This window comes from Balaenoptera acutorostrata, chromosome 3 (genome assembly GCF_949987535.1).
Source record: "Balaenoptera acutorostrata chromosome 3, mBalAcu1.1, whole genome shotgun sequence".
Classification (NCBI taxonomy): Eukaryota; Metazoa; Chordata; class Mammalia; order Artiodactyla; family Balaenopteridae; genus Balaenoptera; species Balaenoptera acutorostrata.
Window position 1 is genome coordinate 125,003,162 of NC_080066.1, and position 20,633 is coordinate 125,023,794.

At 35.6% G+C, this 20,633-nt stretch overlaps 1 long non-coding RNA gene across 1 annotated transcript in view; it reads right to left on the reverse strand.

Moving 5' to 3' along the window:
* Positions 1-436: 436 nt before the first annotated feature.
* Positions 437-20,633, reverse strand: part of LOC130707638 (uncharacterized) — a 365,802-nt gene continuing 345,605 nt past the window's right edge. Inside the window, exon 3 of the long non-coding RNA XR_009007617.1 lies at positions 437-524. This is a non-coding gene — a long non-coding RNA (uncharacterized LOC130707638). The remainder of the gene's footprint in view (positions 525-20,633) is intronic.

Consider the following 20,633-nt stretch of genomic DNA (forward strand, 5'->3'; position numbering starts at 1 on the left):
AACTAATTTTATGAGGCCAGCATTACCCTGATCAGAAAGCCAGAAAAGGACACTACAAGAAAAGAGTTACAGGCTAATATTCCTCATAAATATTGATGTAAATATATCTAATAAAATACTAGCAAGCCAAATTCAGCAGCACATTAAAAGGATTATTCACCATGATAAAGTGGGAATTTTCCCTGGGATGCAAGGATGGTTGCACATATACAAATAAACAAATGTGATACTTGACATTAATAGAATAAAAGGAAAAAATCATATGTTCATCTCAATAGGCACAGAAAAAGCATTTTAAACAAGATTCAATATCTGTTCATGGTAAAAAAAAACAAAAAACAAAAAAACTCTTTAAAAATTGGTTATAAAAGGAACTTACCTCAACATAATGAAGGCCATATATGACAAGCCCACAGCTAACATCATTCTCAATGGTGAAAAGTTGAAAGCTTTTCCTCTAGGTTCAGGAACAAGACAAGGGATGCTCACTCTCACCACTCTTATTCAACATAGTACTGGATGTCCTACCCAGCGCAATCAGGAAAGAAAGAGAAATAAAAAGCATCAGAATTAGAAAGAAGTAAAATTATCTCTATTTGTAGATGACATGATTTTATATATAGACAATCCTATTAGACTCACCAAAAAATATTAGATCTGCTCAACAAATTCAGTAAAGTTGCAAGATACAAAATTAATATACAATAATCATTAGCATTTCTATACATTAATGACAAATTATCTGAAAAAATAAAGAATATGATGCCTCTCACAATAGCATCAAAAACAATAAAATACTTAGGAATAAATTTAACAAAGAAGGTAAAAGATCTCTAAACTGAAAACTATAAAACACTTAGGAAATAAATCAAAGAAGACACAAACAAATGGAAAAGTACCCCATGTTCATAGATTGGAAGTAATAATGTTGTTGAAATGTCCATACTACTCAAAGCCATCCATAGATTCAATGCAATCCCTATCAAAACTCCAGTAGCATTTTTTAGCAAAGTAGAAAAAATAATCTTAAAATGTATATGAAACCACAAAGACCCCCAAACAGCCAAAGCAATCCTGAGAAAGAAGAACAAAACAGGAGGCATCACAATTTCTGATTTCAAGCTATACTGTAAAGGTATAGTAATCAATACAGTACTATAAAAATAGACACATAAACCAATGGAACAGAATTGAGAGCCCAGAAATAAACCCATGTGTACATATATAGTCAACTAATATTTGACAAGGGAGCAGTAATACTCAATGGAGAAAAAAGAGTCTCTTCAATAAAGGGTGCTGAGAAAATTCTCATGTAAAAGAATAAAACTAGACTGTATCTTACACCACTTACAAAATTTAATTTGAAATGTATTAAAGACTTAATTGTAAGACCTGATACCATAAACCTCCTAAAAGAAAACATAGGAAAAGTGCTCTTTGACATGAGTCTTGGCAATCAGTTTTGGATAAGACACTTAAAGGATGAGCAACAAAATAAAACATAAATGATTGAGACTACATCAATCTAAGAAGCTTCTGCACAGCAAAACAAAACAAAACAAGGAAACCCAAAACAAATTTAAAAAAAACAAAAAAACACCCCAAACAAAAACCAAAAAACAAAACCCACAATAAAACACAAAAACAAAAACGAAAAAGCAAAAAATAAAAAAAAACCCAAAACAAAAAAAACAACAACAAACAAAATAAAACAAAACAAAAATAAAATGACAACCTACAAAATGGGAAAATATATCTGCAAAGCATATATATGATAAGGGGCTAATATCTAAAATATACTTAAAAAAACATACAACTCAGCAACAAAAAAACCCAAATAATCCAATTTAAAAAATGGGCAAGGGACATAGACATATTTCCAAGGAAGACATACAAATGGCCAACAGATACAGTAAGTCCCCTACATAGGAACATTTTGATGATGTCAATTGGTACAGCCACTATGGAAAACAGTACGGAGGTTCCTCAAAAAATTTAAAATAAAAATACCACATGATACTGCAGTTCCCTTCTGGGTATATATCTAAAGGAAATGAAAATACTATGTTGAAAAAATACATGCACACCTATGTTTATTTCAGCATTATTTACAATTGTCAAGACACAAAGACAAACTAAGCATCCACTGATGGATGAATGGATAAAGAAAATGTGGTACTGTATATGTACACATTGGAATGTTATTCTGCCATAAAAAGAAGGAAAACCTGCCATTTGTGACACAGGATGGATCTTGAGGGTATTCTGCTAAGTTAAATAAGTCAGAACAACAAAGACAAATCCTGTATAATCTCACTTATATGTGGAATCTAAAAAACAAAAAAAACCAAAAACAGCTAATTCACAGAAAAACAGATCAGATTTGTGTTTACTTGAGGCAGATGTTGGGGGTGGGAGAACTGAATGAAGGTATTCAAAAGGCCTAAACTCCCAGTTATAAGATAAATAAATACTGGGGAAGTAATATAAAACGTGATTACTATAGTTAAGACTGCTGTATGGTATATTTGAAAGCCGCTAAGAAAGTAAATCCTAAAAGTTCTCATCACAAGGAAAATTTTTTTCTTTTTTTTGTATCTATATGAGATTATGGACGTTCACTAAACCTATTGTGGTAATCATTTAAGAAGATACGTAAATCAATGTGATGTACACCTTATACAGTGCTGTATGTCAATATACCCCATCAAAACTATAAAAAGAGAACTGCATCAACTCATAACTACACCTCATTGTTTTTTGTTCTTATTTGACATAAATTATTTTTTCTGCTTTAACACATGTGGTTTGTACTGCAAATTAGTTATGTAAGCCAACTAATTACAATGTAATACGGAGTATTACAAATGAATGCTGCTCAAGTATCCCTGCAAGCAACTAGAACAGCCTGAGTTGGGGTGAATGGATGATTTCCTGGAGTAGGTGACATTTTAGCTAGGTTTATAGAGTAGGTACAAGGAAGTCGATTGAAGAAAATGGCTAATGGGCAATTCAAGTAAATTAAATAGCATGTATTTAGTCCTCAGAGCATAGGCAAGTTGAGGATTAAAAATATAATAATAATTTTTTCAGTATACCTAAAGCACAGTATGTGGATCTAGAAATTGCAATGGGTGAAGATGGAAAAGTAGAGAAGATTCATATAAGAAAAATCATGGGTATAGTATCAAGAATTTGATGTTTCCCCTAAAGATGTCACTGGCAGATTTTAGAAAGATGTGACATGGTCAGATTTATGTTTTAAATACAAGCTGGCAACAAGAAGGATGACATAGAGAAAGGAAACACTAGATGCCAGAAAATCAGTTTAAGAGACTTACAGTATCCAGATGAGAAACAATGGAGGTCTGAACTAAGGAAATGACATTCAAATAAGTGAAACCCATGCAGAATTTAGTGACTTAGCAGATCCTTTTGGACCCTGCTCAAATCCCTAGGACCTCTTTTACTGGTTTGTTATGCCCACATCCTAACTCTTGCCTGAGTTGCTGCCAATGGCTCTCACTCGCACCTCTTCCAGAGAACTGTCCTTGCATAAATGGAGCAATCATGCCATTTATATCACCCCACGATCTACTAACATGACTGACCAACTTGGTAGTGTTTGGGGTAGCGGTGGGGAGAGAACTGGTACAAAAACCAGTCTCTAGCCTCTACAGGACTAATTCTGTGGTGCAATGCATACTTCCCTCTGGGTCAGGCTAAGCCTAGACTTCACCTAAAACTTCATCATTGTTTGGCTTTCCTTCTTGTTATGGACTGAATTGTGTCTCCCCAAAATGTGTATGTTGAAGTATTAACCCCCAATATGACTATATTTGAAGATGGGGACTTCGGAGAGATAAGTGAGATTAAACAGGGTTGTAAGGGTGGGACCTTAATCTGACAGGACTGGTGTCCTTGTAAGAAGAGAAAGAGATAGAGATCACTCCTTCTCGCCCACAGACAGAGGAAAGGCCATGTGAGCACACAGCGAGAAGGTAGCTGTCTGCAAGCCTGGAAGACAGGCCTCCTCAGGAACTGAATTTCGGAGCACTTTGATCTTGGATTTTTAGCCTATGGAACAGTAAGAAAATAAATTTTTGTCATTTGAGCCACCCAGTCTGTGATATTTTGTTATGGCAGCTTAAGCAGACCAATTCCCATCTCTCTCTCTCTCTTTCTTTTTTTTTTTTTTCTTTTCTTACAAGTTTCTCCTGAAACTATCACCTTATTGGCCCTTTCTGGGTCATAAACAAGGAATGGTATTTTATTTGTCAAGTCATCTACTTTCTTGGTCCTTAATTTTTCCATCTTTAAATTGGACTCTCTTACTCTAAATCAGTAGGTGTTCAGCTTCCTCTGCTAGATTGTTAACATCTTAAGTGCATTAAATGGCATTCCATCTATTATTTATTGAAGTCCCCCTAATCTTTTCAAGGTAGTGACTGATACATTGTGTTCTTTACTAATTAATCTCATAGAATCATAGAAAACAGTACAAAGAGGCCAAACAAACCCCCTTCATACATTAAGTACAAGTCAATGTCCCTTTTAAAGTGAAGGGGAAAAAAGACACCTAGGATATGAATGACCTTAGACATATACATTTCTGTAGCTATTTTAGCTCTTTCAATTAACAATTATCATTTGGGGGAAGTTAACTGATTTTTGAATGAGTACAATATGAGAGATATACTGATATTCAAAAGTCTGATTATCACTGATTACCAAGCTAATTATTGACTCAATCCAAACATTTAAAAGGTTAGCTTTTGCTTTGCAAACATGCCAGATTCTGTGTCTACAGAGCTTACAATACACAGCCATGAAATTAAAATAAACTGCTCATCTTGGCAATACATACAAGGTTCTGGAAAAGAATGAGCTTAAATATGTGAAAAAAGTCAGATTGACATAATACGAGCCAGAAAACACTGTAATGGTTAAAGGGAACGAGAGCAGCCTGTGTAAAGCCGTCCATCAAGAATTGACATGTGTTATATGCATAGCAGGACACTGAGTTTGTTGAAAGTGCTTAGAATTTGGCAAGCCTATGCAGAGGGGAATGCGGCAAAGTTTACTTTGAAGGACAAAACAGCTTGGAATGTGAAAATGCTAATGACGCGATCATTCAGTAAGAGTTACCAAGCTATTCCAAAAAGACATTTATCTGAGAGTTACATTATACTTCATATCATTACAGGCAAAAGTAAGTTTCTTCAGGAAGGAATCCTGCAAGACTTTTCTTGGTTTTTGCTCACTCTGGGAACTGGAACCTTAACTCTAATGGACAGGTAATAGATATCAGTTTAGGCTTTTGTTGTTTTGGGTGGAGAAAATATTATAGTAAGAGTTTATCATGATAAACCTATAATTTGATTTAAATAATGAACTTTATGTAATGATAACACATAATTTATATATATAGATATACATTTACATCAATTTTATATATGTATATGTTTATCTACATAAATAAAACTAGTTGATTCTGGTGTCTAACTTCAATTCTGCCTCAGTAAGGGATTTATGTTCATCCTGAACCAGAGAGGTGGTGGAGGTAGAGTGAGAATTAAGACTCTTTGCAAATTCAACCTGAAACACTTCCATATTTTCCAAGAACTGGTTTGGGTTGGAATTGCTGACTGGGCTGGTGCTTTCTGTAAGCCATTTATTGGCTTTTATTAAGAAGATTGGCTTTGATTAGGCACTTGCCCAAAGTGCTCTGTGGACTTCTTCCAATTTCCTTATAAACTACAGCCCAGAAATGATTACCCATATCTGCAATTCTAACCTAAGAACATTGTTTCTACTCTCTTTCTACCAAAATCTGCAATTTTCTTCTTAGATGGCTGAGTTCTCTCCCCTTGCCCTGTCAAAAGGATAGTACTGAAAGCTCTTTTCTTGCTTCAGAGTATGAACTGAAAATGGACTCACATTTGACTGTTACTGTAAAATGTATGCTTTAATAGTATTAAATATTCTCCTACAAGGGTTACTATGGAGTGGTCCAGGACTTTATTTAGTTAATTCATGACCAAGATTGTGATGGTTACATATATGACTGAATTAATCCTGGTAAGTATCAGCAAAGAGTCTGCAAATGGAGCCAAATTATTTTTTAATCAGCATCTGTAAAATTCATTCATTGTTTTGTGACAGAAACTACATGACACAAAATTTGACATGCTCTTTACTAGGAGGTCAATAAATCGTTGGTAATTGGGGTTGTAACAGAAAATAGACATTTTAGCAAAGCCTGCATGTCTATGCACTTCTGAAGAGGAATTCCACAAATTTTATTACCTCCTTATATTCATATGTATAAAGCAATTAGTTCTTTACAGAAAACCTTATCCCCTTGCAAGCATTTGCATCTTGCATAAGAAGTTTTAGACTCTGTAAATAAAGTCTTTACCAAATAAGCAGGTGGCCTTTCTTAGGTACACTTATTATGAAAGAAAAGATGAATTTACATGAGCTAAGTTCTTTCAAGTACCTGACAAAGGCAATTCTTTTAACAAGAATTATGAAAAGGGGAATATTTTGTGGAAAATCACCAGTGCAGCTTTGAGTGGTAGAGTATGAGGTCCTTTTGACCTTTGTCCCTGTCAAAATTTTGAAATATCTGTATGTTGTAGGAATAAGAGAATAAATTAAATTTATATCTGTGTCTACATTGGTTTAGAAATAGACAGTGACTTCAAACAATCACTTAGCTCAAATAATGTTCTAAGAAAAATATGGTTCTGTGTGATCTTCATTTTGGCCTTATACTTTAAAATTATTTTAAAAAGTGAAGATGACTGTAGAAAATAACTTATTACAAAGGACACTTAAACTAAGAAAAACGTAATAGAGCACTAGACAGAAAATCCAAAAAGTAGGGATTCTAGCTCAACTCAGCTACTTGTTTACATGACATCCACTTCACAAAACATATATAAAATGAATACAGAAAACTCCCAATTTATAACAAGGTAAAAATGCACATACTGATTCTGAAAATGGCTAGTGAAAACAAATTACTATACAAAAGCATAAATGTTACTGTCATCATCTTTTTCAACTGCTGACATTCCACCAAGATAACCAGTTGGCAAGCAAAGACGTGTTTGCTACTTACTGCAATAATAGACAACACCACCTTGACAGAGTCTTAGCAGTGTCTCTAAAAGGTAGTTAGCAAGTAGGTATAGGAATTATGCTCTGATTTAAGCTGGGTCTTTTAATGCAGCAGTCCAAAATTCATGATATAATAATTGAGAATTGGTAGACAGAGAGTGATGAAATTTTTGAAGATGTCTTGATGAATGATCATTCATTTGGTAAGAGAATGTTTTCCCTGGTTGAGGGAGCCAGTGCCCTGAGAAGGCAGGCCAAAGGAGTAGTCTATTATTCACATAAATACATTTTCAGGAAGTTTCTGAAACAAATAATAATATATAATATTCATAGGCAAGAATTTCCTGAAAAAGTAAAATGTCAATTTAGATAGTTTAGTTTTCGATCCTATTAACTCTGTGTTTGCATGTAGTTTATCATAGTTATCAAGTTAAGCAAATGTTATCAAGTATGAGTTATGTTGAGGCATTCTTCTATAAGGTGCTGTACATAGCAAATCTTACTTAATTCTTACAGCTAGTCTATGGTGTTATTTTCACCATTTTAAAGATCCAGAAGGTGAGGTTATGACTCTTCTTCAATGTCACTAGTCCTATTTCTTTTAAATAGAAAGAAAGCAAAAACCAGAAAATAAAATAAACAAGCAATTGATAGGGCACTAAACTTTTAAAAGATATTTGCTTTTTCATTAGTTCATTTAGGGTAAGGTTGTGCATGTGTGCTCATTTCAACCCAGGAATGTTACAGGCAAAGACTAGATTACTAATGCTTGTATCCCCCTGGAAGACGTTAAAAAGACTGAAATAGTTTAAATCTTTTGACTCTTACTCAAGTTCTTAGAAGATGAAGGCACAACTGTAAAGTTGCCTTAACCTTCTATCATTAAGACTATAGTAGAAAAATAATGATAGATTAAAACTGCAAGGATATAAATTAGTGGCTCTCTAGCACATGAAAAAAATTGTTGTATTCAGTGAGTTAAATTCAGGGTGTATAAGTACAGAAAGGTACTGCCCATATAGGAAGTGTGAACATCTTCATCAGACTCTAAACTAAATCTCAGAATTGGATAAACTCTGAATCTGCACAAATTCCAATGACTACTTCACCCTCTAATCAAGTGTCCTCTACTTCTCATATTACAGGAGTTAGAATTATCACTTAGAAGAGGGGAAAAAATGAGTAATAAAAAGGTCAAGAATAAATGAGACTCATTTTTTAAAGAGATTCTTATTTAACAAAGTATTGTTTATAAGATCATGAGTTCATATATATTTTATTTATGATAAATTCATGCAAATGATGGATTAAAATTAATTTAAAAGAGAAAATATCTCTACGGAATGTTTTGTAACTCATCAGTTTGAGTTTGATTTGTATTCCATTCAGGAAAAACATTTTCTGTATCTTTAAAAAATAAACATTTTGATTACAGAAAGCTAGAAATTTTTACTATACTAATTACTGCTTATAATTAAGCAAGCTTATTTTAGAACAAATTTACCTGAATAAGATGAAAATTACGTATCAGCTGATCTTGAGAAAATTCATGAACTATAAAAGGACCATAAAAATATAAAAGAAAAAGAAAACTGAAAACCTGTTCTTGAATTTGCACATCAAGCAGAGTAAGAACAAATTTAGTTTTCTATATTTAGAGACATACTTTGAGAGAAAATCAAAAAGCAATTAAGAATATCACCAAAGTTACAGAAACCCATTACTTATATGTTCATTATACAAAACTAAGAGATGTTGTCTTTGGCACTGCAAGATAATATATTCCTCCTGAGAACACAGAAAATAAAATATCTTAAAGTTATATATTTTTCTAATTTTAAATTTGCTCAAATATTATAAATGTTTTTTATAGTAACAGAATAGGTGCTCACTAAAAGATTATCATATGTCTGTGATATGAAAGAGCTATATTTTTGGGGGTGCCAGGAAGAGAGAACTATAGTGAAAATCTATTTGGAATATCAGAATGTATTTAAGGAAAGCATTTGCTAACCAGCATAATGTAAAATGTATCAAGAATACATCCAGTACATTTGGTTTGGAGAAACACTAAAATATATGTCAGTCTGAATTTTCATGTTTTTCTGTGTGAATTGTATTTCTAGCTCTATGAAGGAGAACCCAATGTTACAAGTGTAATTCAACAAATGCAAGTTTCATTTACGTAAGTATTGTAAGGGATAAATGATAAACGAATGGTTTTCAGATAGGAGACATTTATTGCTTGAACAAAGGTAGTCATGGATCTACAAACTATGTGAAAACTTACAAAAGCTTAATGTAATTAATGAATTCAAATACAAATAGTAGAATGAAAATTATAAAATTACTAATGGTGTTTGTGACAGGCTGAAAGGTATACAAGTCATGATACTTCTTTTTGCCTTTTAAATATATTTCCACTTATATTTAAGGAACCTGTGGTAATCTGATAATATATTTTTTCAAGGGAAAATTGAATATTGGAGAAATTACAATGAAGAGCATAAAAATTAGCACTAATCTCACTGCTCAAGGATACCAACTGTTTAAATTCCAACATAAAATAGGGATTGTATATGATATAAATTAAAGAAAAACTTCTGTCAAAAAGAGAAATACACCATAAGAAAATAAGTTAAAATATCAATTTAGGATATTTTGAATGGCAAAAATGAAGACGAATTTTTTCTCCTCCCTATGAGTTAACATGGCATCTCTACATATTATCTTTTTTTTTTAACATCTTTATTGGAGTATAATTGCTTTACAATGTTGTTAGTTTCTGCTGTATAACAAAGTGAATCAGCTATATGTATACATATATTCCCATATCCTCTCCCTCTTGCGTCTCCCTCTCACTCTCCCTATCCCACCCCTCTAGGTGGTCACAAAGCACCGAGCTGATCTCCCTGTGCGATGCAGCTGCTTCCCACTAGATATCTATTTTACATTTGGTAGTGTATATATGTCAATGCTACTCTCTCACTTCATCCAGCTTACCCTTCTCACTCCCCGTGTCCTCAAGTCCATTCTCTATGTCTGTGTCTTTATTCCTCTCCTGTCCCTAGGTTCATCAGAACCATTTTTTTTTTAAGATTCCATATATATGGGCTTGCATATGGTATTTGTTTTTCTCTTTCTGACTTACTTAAATATGTATGACAAACTAGTTCCATCTACCTCACTACAAATAACTCAATTTTGTTTCTTTTTATGGCTGAGTAATATTCCACTGTAAATATGGGCCACATCTTCTTTATCTATTCAACTGTTGATGGACACTTAGGTTGTTTCCATGTCCTGGCTATTGTAAATAATGCTGCAATGAACATTGTGGTACATGACTCTTTTTGAATTATGGTTTTCTCAGGGTATATGCCCATTAGTGGGATTTCTGGGTCATATGGTAGTACTATTTTTAGTTTTTTAAGTAACCTCCACACTTTTCTCCATAGTAGCTGTATCAATTTACATTCCCACCAGCAGTGCAAGAGGGTTGGCTTGTCTCCACACCCTCTCCAGCATGTAGTTTGTAGATTTTGTGATGATGCCCATTCTGATCAGTGTGAGATAATATCTCATTGTAGTTTTCCTTTGCATTTCTCTAATGATTAGTGATGTTGAGCATCTTTTCATGTGTTTGTTGGCTATCTGTATATATTCTTAGGAGAAATGTCTATTTAGGTCTAATGCCCATTTTTGGATTGGGTTCTTTGTTTTTTTGATATTGAGCTGCATGAGCTGCTTGTATATTTTGGAGATTAATCCTCTGTCAGTTGCTTCGTTGGCAAATATTTTCTCCCATTCTGAGGGCTGTCTTTTCATCTTGTTTATGGTTTCCTTTGCTGTACAAAAGCTTTTAAGTTTCATTAGGTCCCATTTGTTTATTTTTGTTTTTATTTCCATTTCTCTATAAGGTGGGTCAAAAAGAATCTTGCTGTGATTTAAGTCAGAGTGTTCTGCCTATGTTTTCCTCTAAGAGTTTTATAGTGTCTGGCCTTACATTTAGGTCTTTAATCCATTTTGAGTTTATTTTTGGGTATGGTGTTAGGGAGTGTTCTAATTTCATTTTTTACATGTAGCTGTCCAGTTTCCCAGCACAACTTATTGAAGAGGCTGCCTTTTCTCCGTTGTATATTCTTGCCTCCTTTATCAAAGATAAGGTGACCATATGTGGGTGGGTTTGTCTCTGGGCTTTCTATCCTGTTCCATTGATCTATCTTTCTGTTTTTGTGTTGGTACCATACTGTCTTGATTACTGTAGCTTTGTAGTATAGTCTGAAGTCCAGGAGCCTGGTTCCTCCAACTCCATTTCTCTTCCTCAAGACTGCTTTGGCTATTAGGGGTCTTCTGTGTTTCTATACAAATTGTGAAAATTTTTGTTCTAGTTCTGTGAAAAATGCCATTGGTAGTTTGACAAGGATTGCATTAAATCTGTAGATTGCTTTGGGTAGTATAGTCATTTTCACAATGTTGATTCTTCTACTCCAAGAACATGGTATATTTCTCCATCTGTTTGTATCATCTTAATTTCTTTCATCAGTGTCTTATAGTTTTCTGCATATGGGTCTTTTGTCTCCTTAGGTAGGTTTATTCCTAAGTATTTTATTTTTTTTTGTTTTAATGGTAAATGGGAGTATTTCCTTAATTTCTCTTTCAGATATTTCATCATTAGTGTATAGAAATGCAAGAGATTTCTGTGCATTAATTTTGTATCCTGCTAGTTTACCAAGTTCACTGATTAGCTCTAGTAGTTTTCTGGTAGCATCTTTAGGTTTCTCTATATATAGTATCATGTCATCTGCAAACAGTGACTGTTTTACTTCTTCTTTTCTGATTAGGATTGCTTATATTTCTTTTCTTCTCTGATTGCTGTGGATAAAACTTCCAAAACTATGTTGAATAATAGTGATGAAAGTGGGCAACCTTGTCTCGTTCCGGATCTTAGAGGAAACGGTCTCAGATTTTCAACATTGAGAATGACGTTGGCTGTTGGTTTGTCATATTTGGCCTTTATTATGTTGAGGTAGGTTCCCTCTATGCCTACTTTTTCGAGAGTTTTATCATAAATGGGTGTTGACTTTTGTCAATAGATTTTTCTTCATCTATTGAGATTATCATATGGTTTTTATCCTTCATTTTGTTAATATGGTGTATCACATGATTGATTTGCATATATTGAAGCATCCTTGCATTCCTGGGATAAACCCTACTTGACCATGGTGTATGGTCCTTTTAATGTGCTGTTGGATTCTGTTTGCTAGTATTTTGTTGAGGATTTTTGCATCTATGTTCATCAGTGATATTGGTCTGTAGTTTTCTTTTTTTGTGACATTTTTTTCTAGTTTTGTAATCAGCGTGATGCTGGGCTTATACAATGAGTTTGGGATTGTTCCTTCCTCTGCTATATTTTGGAAGAGTTTGAGAAAGATAGGTGTTGGCTCTCCTCTAAATGTTTGATAGAATTTGCCTGTGAAGCCATCTGGTCCTGGGCTTTTGTTTGTTGGAAGATTTTAAATCACAGTTTCATTTCAGTGCTTGTGATTGGTCTGTTTATATTTTCTATTTCTTCCTGGTTCAGTCTCAGAAGGTTGTGGTTTTGTAAGAATTTGTCCATTTCTTCCAGGTCGTCCATTTTATTGGTATATAGTTGCTTAAAGTAATCTATCATATTCCTTTGTATTTCTGCAGTGTCAGTTGTTACTTCTCCCTTTTCATTTCTAATTCTGTTGATTTGAGTCTTCTCCCTTTTTTTCTTGAGGAGTCTGGCTAATGGTTTATCAATTTTGTTTATCTTGCTAAAGAACCTGCTTTTAGTTTTATTGATCTTTGTTATTATTTCCTTCATTTCTTTTTCATTTATTTCTGATCTGACCTTTATGATTTTTTTCCTTCTGCTAGCTTTGGGTTTTTTTGTTGTTGTTGTTGTTCTTCTTTCTCTAATTGTTTTAGGTGTAAGGTTTGGCTGTTTATTTGAGATTTTTCTTGTTTCTTGATGTAGGATTGTTTGCTATAAACTTTCCTCTTAGAACTGCTTTTGATGCATCCCATAGGTTTTGGGTTGTCGTGTTTTCATTGTCATTTGTTTCTAGGTATTTCTTGATTTCCTCTTTGATTTCTTCAGTGATCTATTGGTTACTTAGTAGCCTATAGTTTAGCTTCCATGTGTTTGTATTTTTTAGTTTTTTTCCTGTAATTGATATTTAGTCTCATAGCGTTGTAGTCAGAAAAGATACTCGATACAATTTCAATTTACTTAAATTTACCAAGACATGATTTGTCAACCAAGATATGATCTATACTGGAAAATATTCCATGAGCTCTTGAGAATAAAGTGTATTCTGTTGTTTTGGGATAGAATGTCCTATAAATATCAGTTAAATCCATCTTGTTTAATGTCTCATTTAAATGGTGTGTTTCCTTATTTATTTTCATTTTGGATGATCTGTCCATTGGTGAAAGTGGGGTGTTAAAGTCCCCTACTATTATTGTGTTACTGTCGATTTCTCCTTTTATGGCTGTTAGCATTTTCCTTATATATTGTGGTGCTCCTATGTTGGTTGCATAAATATTTACAATTGTTATATCTTCTTCTTGGATTGATCCCTTGATCATTATGTAGTGTCCTTCTTTGTCTCTTGTAATAGTCTTTAAAGTCTATTTTTTTCTGATATGAGAATTACTACTCCAGCTTTCTTTTGATTTCTATTTGCATGGAATATCTTTTTCCATCCCCTCACTTTCAGTCTGTATGTGTCCCTAGGTCTGAAGTGGGTCTCTTGTAGACAGCATATATACAGGTCTTGTGTGTGTATCCTTTCAGCCTGTCTATGTCTTTTGGTTGGAGCATTTAATCCATTTACACTTAAGGTAATTATCGATATGCATGTTCCCATTACCATTTTCTTAAATGTTTTGGGTTTGTTTTTTGGGTCTTTTCCTACTGTTGTGTTTCCTGCCTAGAGAATTTCCTTTAGCATTTGTTGTAAAGCTGGTTTGGTGGTGCTGTATTCTCTTAAGTTTTGCTTGTCTGTACAGGTTTTAATTTCTCTGTCAAATCTGAATGAGATCCTTGCTGGGTAAGTAATCTTGGTTGTAGGTTTCTCCCTTTCATCACTTTAAATATGTCCTGCCACTCCCTTCTGGCTTGCAGAGTTTCTGCTGAAAGATCAGCTGTTAACCTGATGGGGATTCCCTAGTATATTATTTGTTGCTTTTCCCTTGCTGCCCTTAATATTTTTTCTTTGTATTTAATTTTTGATAATTTGATTAATATGTGTCTTGGCATGTTTCTCCTTGGATTTATCCTGTATGGGACTCTCTGTGCTTCTTGGACTTGACTATTTCCTTTCCCATGTTAGGGAAGTTTTCTACTATAATCTCTTCAAATATTTTCTCAGACACTTTCTTTTTCTCTTCTTTTTCTGGGACCACTATAATTCGAATGTTGAAGCATTTAATGTTGTCCCAAAAGTCTCTGAGACTGTCCTCAATTCTTTTCATTCTTTACTCTATTCTGCTCTGTTGAGTTGTTTCCACTCTTTTATCTTCCAGGTCGCTTACCGTTCTTCTGCCTCAGTTATTCTGCTACTGATTCCTTCTAGAGAATTTTTTATTTCATTTATTGTGTTGTTCATCATTGTTTGTTTGCTCTTTAGTTCTTCTAGTTCCTTGTTAAACGTTTCTTGTATTTTCTCCACTCTATTTCCAAGATTTTGGATCATCTCTACTATCATTACTCTGAATTCTTTTTCAGGCAGACTGCCTATTTCCTCTTCATTTGTTTGGTCTGGTGGGTTTTTACCTTGCTCCATCATCTGCTGCATATTTCTCTGTCTTCTCATTTTTTTTTTTAAACTTACTGTGTTTGGGGACTCCTTTTCACAGGCTGCAGGTTCATAGTTTCCATTGTTTTTCATGTCTTCCCCCAGTGGGTGAGGTTGGTTTGGTGTCTTCTGTAGGCTTCGTGGTGGAGGGGATTGATGCCTGTGTTCTGGTGGGTGGGGCTGGATCTTGTCTTTCTGGTGGGCAGTGCCACGTCCAGTGGCGTGTTTTGGAGTGTCTGTGAACTTAGTACGATTTTAGGCAGCCTCTCTAATGGGTGGGTTTGTGTTCCTGTCTTGCTAGCTGTTTGGCATGGGGCATCAAGCACTGGTGCTTGCTGGCCATTGGGTGGAGCTGGGTCTTAGCATTGAAATGGAGATCTCTGGGTGAGCTCTCACTGATTGATATTACCTGGGGCTGGGAGGTCTCTGGTGATCCAGTGTCCTGAACTCGGCTCTCCCACCTGAGAGGCACAAGCCTGACATCAGGCTGGAGCACCAAGACCCTGTCAGCCACATGGCTCAGAAGAAAAGAGAGAGAAAAAGAAATAAAATGAAAGAAATAAAGTATTAAAATAAAAAATAGAAAAAATAATAAAAAGAGACAACCAAACCAATAAACAAATCCACCAATGATTACAAGCGCTAACAACTAAACCATGATAAACATAAAAATCTGAAAGAAATCAGTCGCAGACAGCAAACCCTAAGTCTACAGTTGCTCCCAAAATCCACCACCTCAGTTATGGGACAATTCGTTGTCTATGCAGGTACACTCCACAAATGCAGGGTACATCAAGTTGATTGTGGGGATTTAATCTGCTGCTCCTGAGGCTGCACAGAGAAATTTCCCTTTCTCTTCTTTGTTCACACAGCTCCTGGGGTTCAGTTTTGGTTTTGGCCCCACCTCTGTGTGTAGGTCACCCTCAGGCATCTGTTCCCTGCCCAGACAGGACTGGGTTAAAGCAGCGGCTGATTAGGGGGCTCCTGCTCATTCAGGTTGGGGGTAGGGAGGGGTACAGTAGTTATAATTGGAATGCGGTCTGGGCCTGTGGAGGCAGAGGCTGGCGTGACGTTGCAACACCCTGAGACACACCATGTTTTCCCCCAGAGAAGTTGTCCCTGGATCTAGGGACCCTGGCAGTGGCAGGCTGCACAGGCTTCCAAGTGTGGGGCTGTGGATAGTGACCTGTGCTTGCACACAGGCTTCTTGGTGGTTGCAGCAGCCTTAGAGTTTCATGCCCATCTCTGGGGTCGGAGCTGATAGCCGTGGCTTGCGCCCATCTCTGGAGTTCATTTAGGCAGTGCTCTGCCTTTTGTGGGCAGACAGGGAAGGAACCCCCTCTCCTCACGCACCACGAAACAATGGTCTCTTTCCTCTTAGGCAGGCCCAGAATTTTTCCCGGACTCCCTCCTGGCTGGCTGTGGCACACTAGCCCCCTTCAGGCTGTGTTCACGCAGCCAACCCCAGTCCTCTTCCTGGGATCTGACTTCTGAAGCCCAAGCCTCAGCTCCCAGCCCCCACCTGCCCTGGCAGGTGAGCAGACAATCATCTCAGGCTGTTGAGTTCTGGTTGGCACCAATCCTCTGTGCAGGAATCTCTCTGCTTTGCCCTCCACACCCCTGTTGCTGCACTGTCCTCCATGGCTCTGAAGCTTCCCCCCCTCCCACCCCCTGTCTCCACCACTGAAGGGGCTTCCTAGTGTGTGGAAACTTTTCCTCCTTCACAACTCCCTCCCAGAGGTGCAGGTCCATCCCTCTTCTTTTGTCTCTTTTTTTCCTTTATTCTTTGGCCCCACCCAGGTACGTGGGGATTTTCTTGCCTTTTGGGAAGTCTGAGGTCTTCTGCCAGCATTCAATAGGTATTCTGTAGGAGTTGTTCCACATGTAGATGTAGTTTTGATGTATTTGTGGGGAAAAAGGTGATCTCCACGTCTTACTCTTCCACCATCTTGTAGGTCCTCTTGATAACGTTTTAAAATTTAATTTTGTTTGTTTAAAATGTATAAATCCCTGTCTAGAAATAATATAAAAGATAAAATAAATCAGTTTCTTAATAAATACGAGTTGACTGAAAAAAATTAAAGCGTGAATGTCATGGATAATGACAGAAAGAAAAATAATAAAAACTTCCTTTGTGGGAAAATTTGACTAAATATATAAACATGAATAAATATATAGTTACTAAAATACACTACTTTTGTTTTTGATTTTTATTTATTATACATTTTTAGAAAATCCTTAATGATGACCCCATTTATAGCTATACTTTTCACTTTTCTATGTTCTTTTTCAATCTTTGGTATTTTAAAAGCATGCACATAATTTCTGTGCTTCTTCACTTTATACTCTATTTCACTATGCATTTAGCTTTTGATTTACCAAACATTTAATTGATAAGTTGAATTATGTTATTTTCTTCTAGATACTTTGTTTTTATGCAAACATGCTCACAGTCATTGCTAAATTTAACCTATTTCAAATCCGTGGGCTTTAGTTGGAAAATCTGGGTGTTGGTCACATTTTAATATAGTCATGTGACTGTATTTTGGGCATACGTCAATTACCTTTGTTTCTCAGCAAAGGTCATGATTGAACAACAATTTTCATGCTCAAAAGCAACTTGTCTAAAGTTGTAACACCTACTGCCTACTGTGTGCAAAGTAAGAAATGATGTATGATTATTAATTACTATAAAAATAATTTTATATTAATAATCAACCACTAGATTTAATAATTGTGATTGTAGGAAAAATGAAGTTTTAAAAATAAGTATCGGGCTTCCCTGGTGGTGCAGTGGTTGAGAATCTGCCTGCCAATGCAGGGGACACGGGTTTGAGCCCTGGTCTGGGAAGATCCCACATGCCGCGGAGCAACTGGGCCCGTGAGCCACAACTACTGAGCCTGCACGTCTGGAGCCTGTGCTCCGCAACAAGAGAGGCCACGATAGTGAGAGGCCCACGCACCGTGATGAAGAGTGGCCCCCGCTTGCCACAACTAGAGAAAGCCCTCTCACAGAAACGAAGACCCAACACAGCCATAAATAAATAAATAAATTGAAAAAAAAATTATTAAAAAAAAAAAGAAAAAATACTGACTTAAAAAAAAAAAAGTATCAAACAACACAAGTCATATATTTTCACATGATATTTTAAAATTTTATTTTCATAGTTTAGGACTAATTTTTTTCTTGTGTGAATATATTATGAATATATAGAGATTTTTAAAAAATCAATGTAATATGCACTTTGAAACTAAAAGCTATAAATTCTTCAGCAAACTAGTAACAGTTTCTACACAAGAGCTTTTCATAACTGCTTTAGGGTGTTATTATCAGGCTTCTAATCACAGGTTATAGATCCTAACCTTCATCTAGTCACATAAGACATTAATAGCGATATAGTAGTGTATATTCTCTAAAGATAGTTTAAAAATATGCTGAAGCACAGACACTCAACTTCAGTGCAATTAACAGTACAGTAACCTCAAGATCAGGAAAGTTTAAAGTCAATAGCTGAGAACCACTTGAATGGTCAGTGATTGATTTTGATTTCTCTGGCCAATAGGGGAATGATTGATCTAAGCTTTATTTTGTGCTAGCCTTTTCTCTATTGCAAGCCTAATGAGGCATAAGGAGTGAAGTGAAAGTGGAAACAAAAGAAATAGATTTGTGTCTGCATGGGGCCAACAACATGGTGGTGAAATAAAAAATTAATCCAACCAGCTATCTGGTATCAAAAAGCTGTACTCTCAAATTTCCAGTAACATTTTTCCCCCAAAATTATTACTTTATGTTTCTTACATTTCAGCAGTTCAATTCTCTTTGATTAAACATATTGCAAATGAGTAACTTCTATGAACTTAGAACTATTAGAAGATATTTAGAAGGAAAAATTTATTTAATATATTTTAAAGAAATGCCATTAAAATTGAAGATTCTGTTGCCAGAATATATAAGTATACTCTTGGCCATCATCTATAAATAACATTTGTAAGAATCAATTCTGTTGGTAAATACCTGTTTAGAGGGTTTATTGAAGAAATTAAAAATAAATGATATTTGGGAAATCATGGAAAATGGTAGCTCTAATACTGCATTGGGTTCATATAGGTGCTTACACCATCAACTGATGATACCTTGAAATTTGAAACTAGACATTTTTACAACTAGAAAAGTACGTGTAAATAGTTTTGTGGAGACAGTATTTAAGATGTGGATAAAATATTTCCTAGAAGAAAAAAATATATTAAATGTAATTGGTCACAATAAAGAAAGAGGTGATGTGACTAATAAAAATTGTTGTATTTGTCTCTGGAGTATAGTTTTATAAACATAAAGTACATTATTTTATTCATTCAATAAACATTTATCATGTTCCCTCCTACTTCAGCTAATTAATTCCTATTCAGCCTTCAGAATTCAGCTTATATTTACATTTCCTCAAAGCAATTTTTCCAAACCTTTCAAGCTATGTCAGGTCCATCCTGCTTTTTATATCCTTATAATCTTCTAACTTTCTTTCCTTGCACTTATTCAGTAGTAAAGATAAATAACTGTGTAATTAGTTTCCCATGTATATGTATACTGAATAAGGACAAAACCTATTTTCCTTATTTACATCTGTATCTCCAGCACAGGGCCTTTCACTGAATAAACACTAAATTAAAACTCTGTTAAATTGGAAAGTGAATAAATCTGTCAGGTATAATTTTAGGCACTAAAGTTATAGAGTCAAGTAAGGCATGGGAAATCTATCTCCTCGGGAAGACTAGGTGTTGGGAGAGAGACAAGTAAATGAACAATTACAGTTCAACGACGGAGAAGAAGGGAACTGTTGGACTTCAGTTTAAAGGGAAAGTCTGAATGGATGAGATGGAACTCCATGAAAAGGACAGAGTAGGTATCCTTTGCTGAGGGCCAGCTTGCATAGGCACACTGAACCTTGTATCACTTGGTTCCTCTGGGAAATGGCAACTGAAACCAAGTAATGAGTTTATTAGAGAGTCAGACCTGTGAAAAGAAAAGAGGGGGATCAGGATCAGGCAGGGGAAATTGAAACCATAATATAAGCCTGGCAAAGGCTCTGGCAGCACCATGTGGGGCTCTGGAGCAAAGATTCTAGTCAGAGGGTCCTGCAGTGGGCAGAAGTAGTAGGGCAGTAGGACCATAGTCTTACTCAGCCATTGCCTGGAGCCACTCTGAGAAGAGCATGACTCAGCTCAAAAGCAGAGGCAGACATGAAGGAGGTACAGCTGGCCACAGTCCTCCCTTGAAAGGATTCCCTGTCTGCTACCAACATGCATGGTATACGCAGCAAATGTCTCTATTCCATACACATCTAGGGTGCGCTTGTTAGGACGAGGCATGAGACTAGTGATGATGCTGGAGCCAAGACTTGAATGGTCTTAGTGCGTCTCTTTGAGGACTTTGGGTCTTATCCCATAGGCAGCAGAGACCATGGAAAAGTTTTAACTAAGGAAGCACCGGGAGAAAATTTGTATCCTAAATCTTTTCTGCAGCACTCAATGAAACCTGAATTCAGGGCCATTGTTGAGGAGCTGTTGGAGAAGGCCCTGTGGAAGCAAGAACAGAGAATTTGACATAGGAATGGGGAGGGGGAGAAAATTAGAGAAATTCGAGAAGGCAGGCATCAGTCACCAGTGATAACTGATCAGACT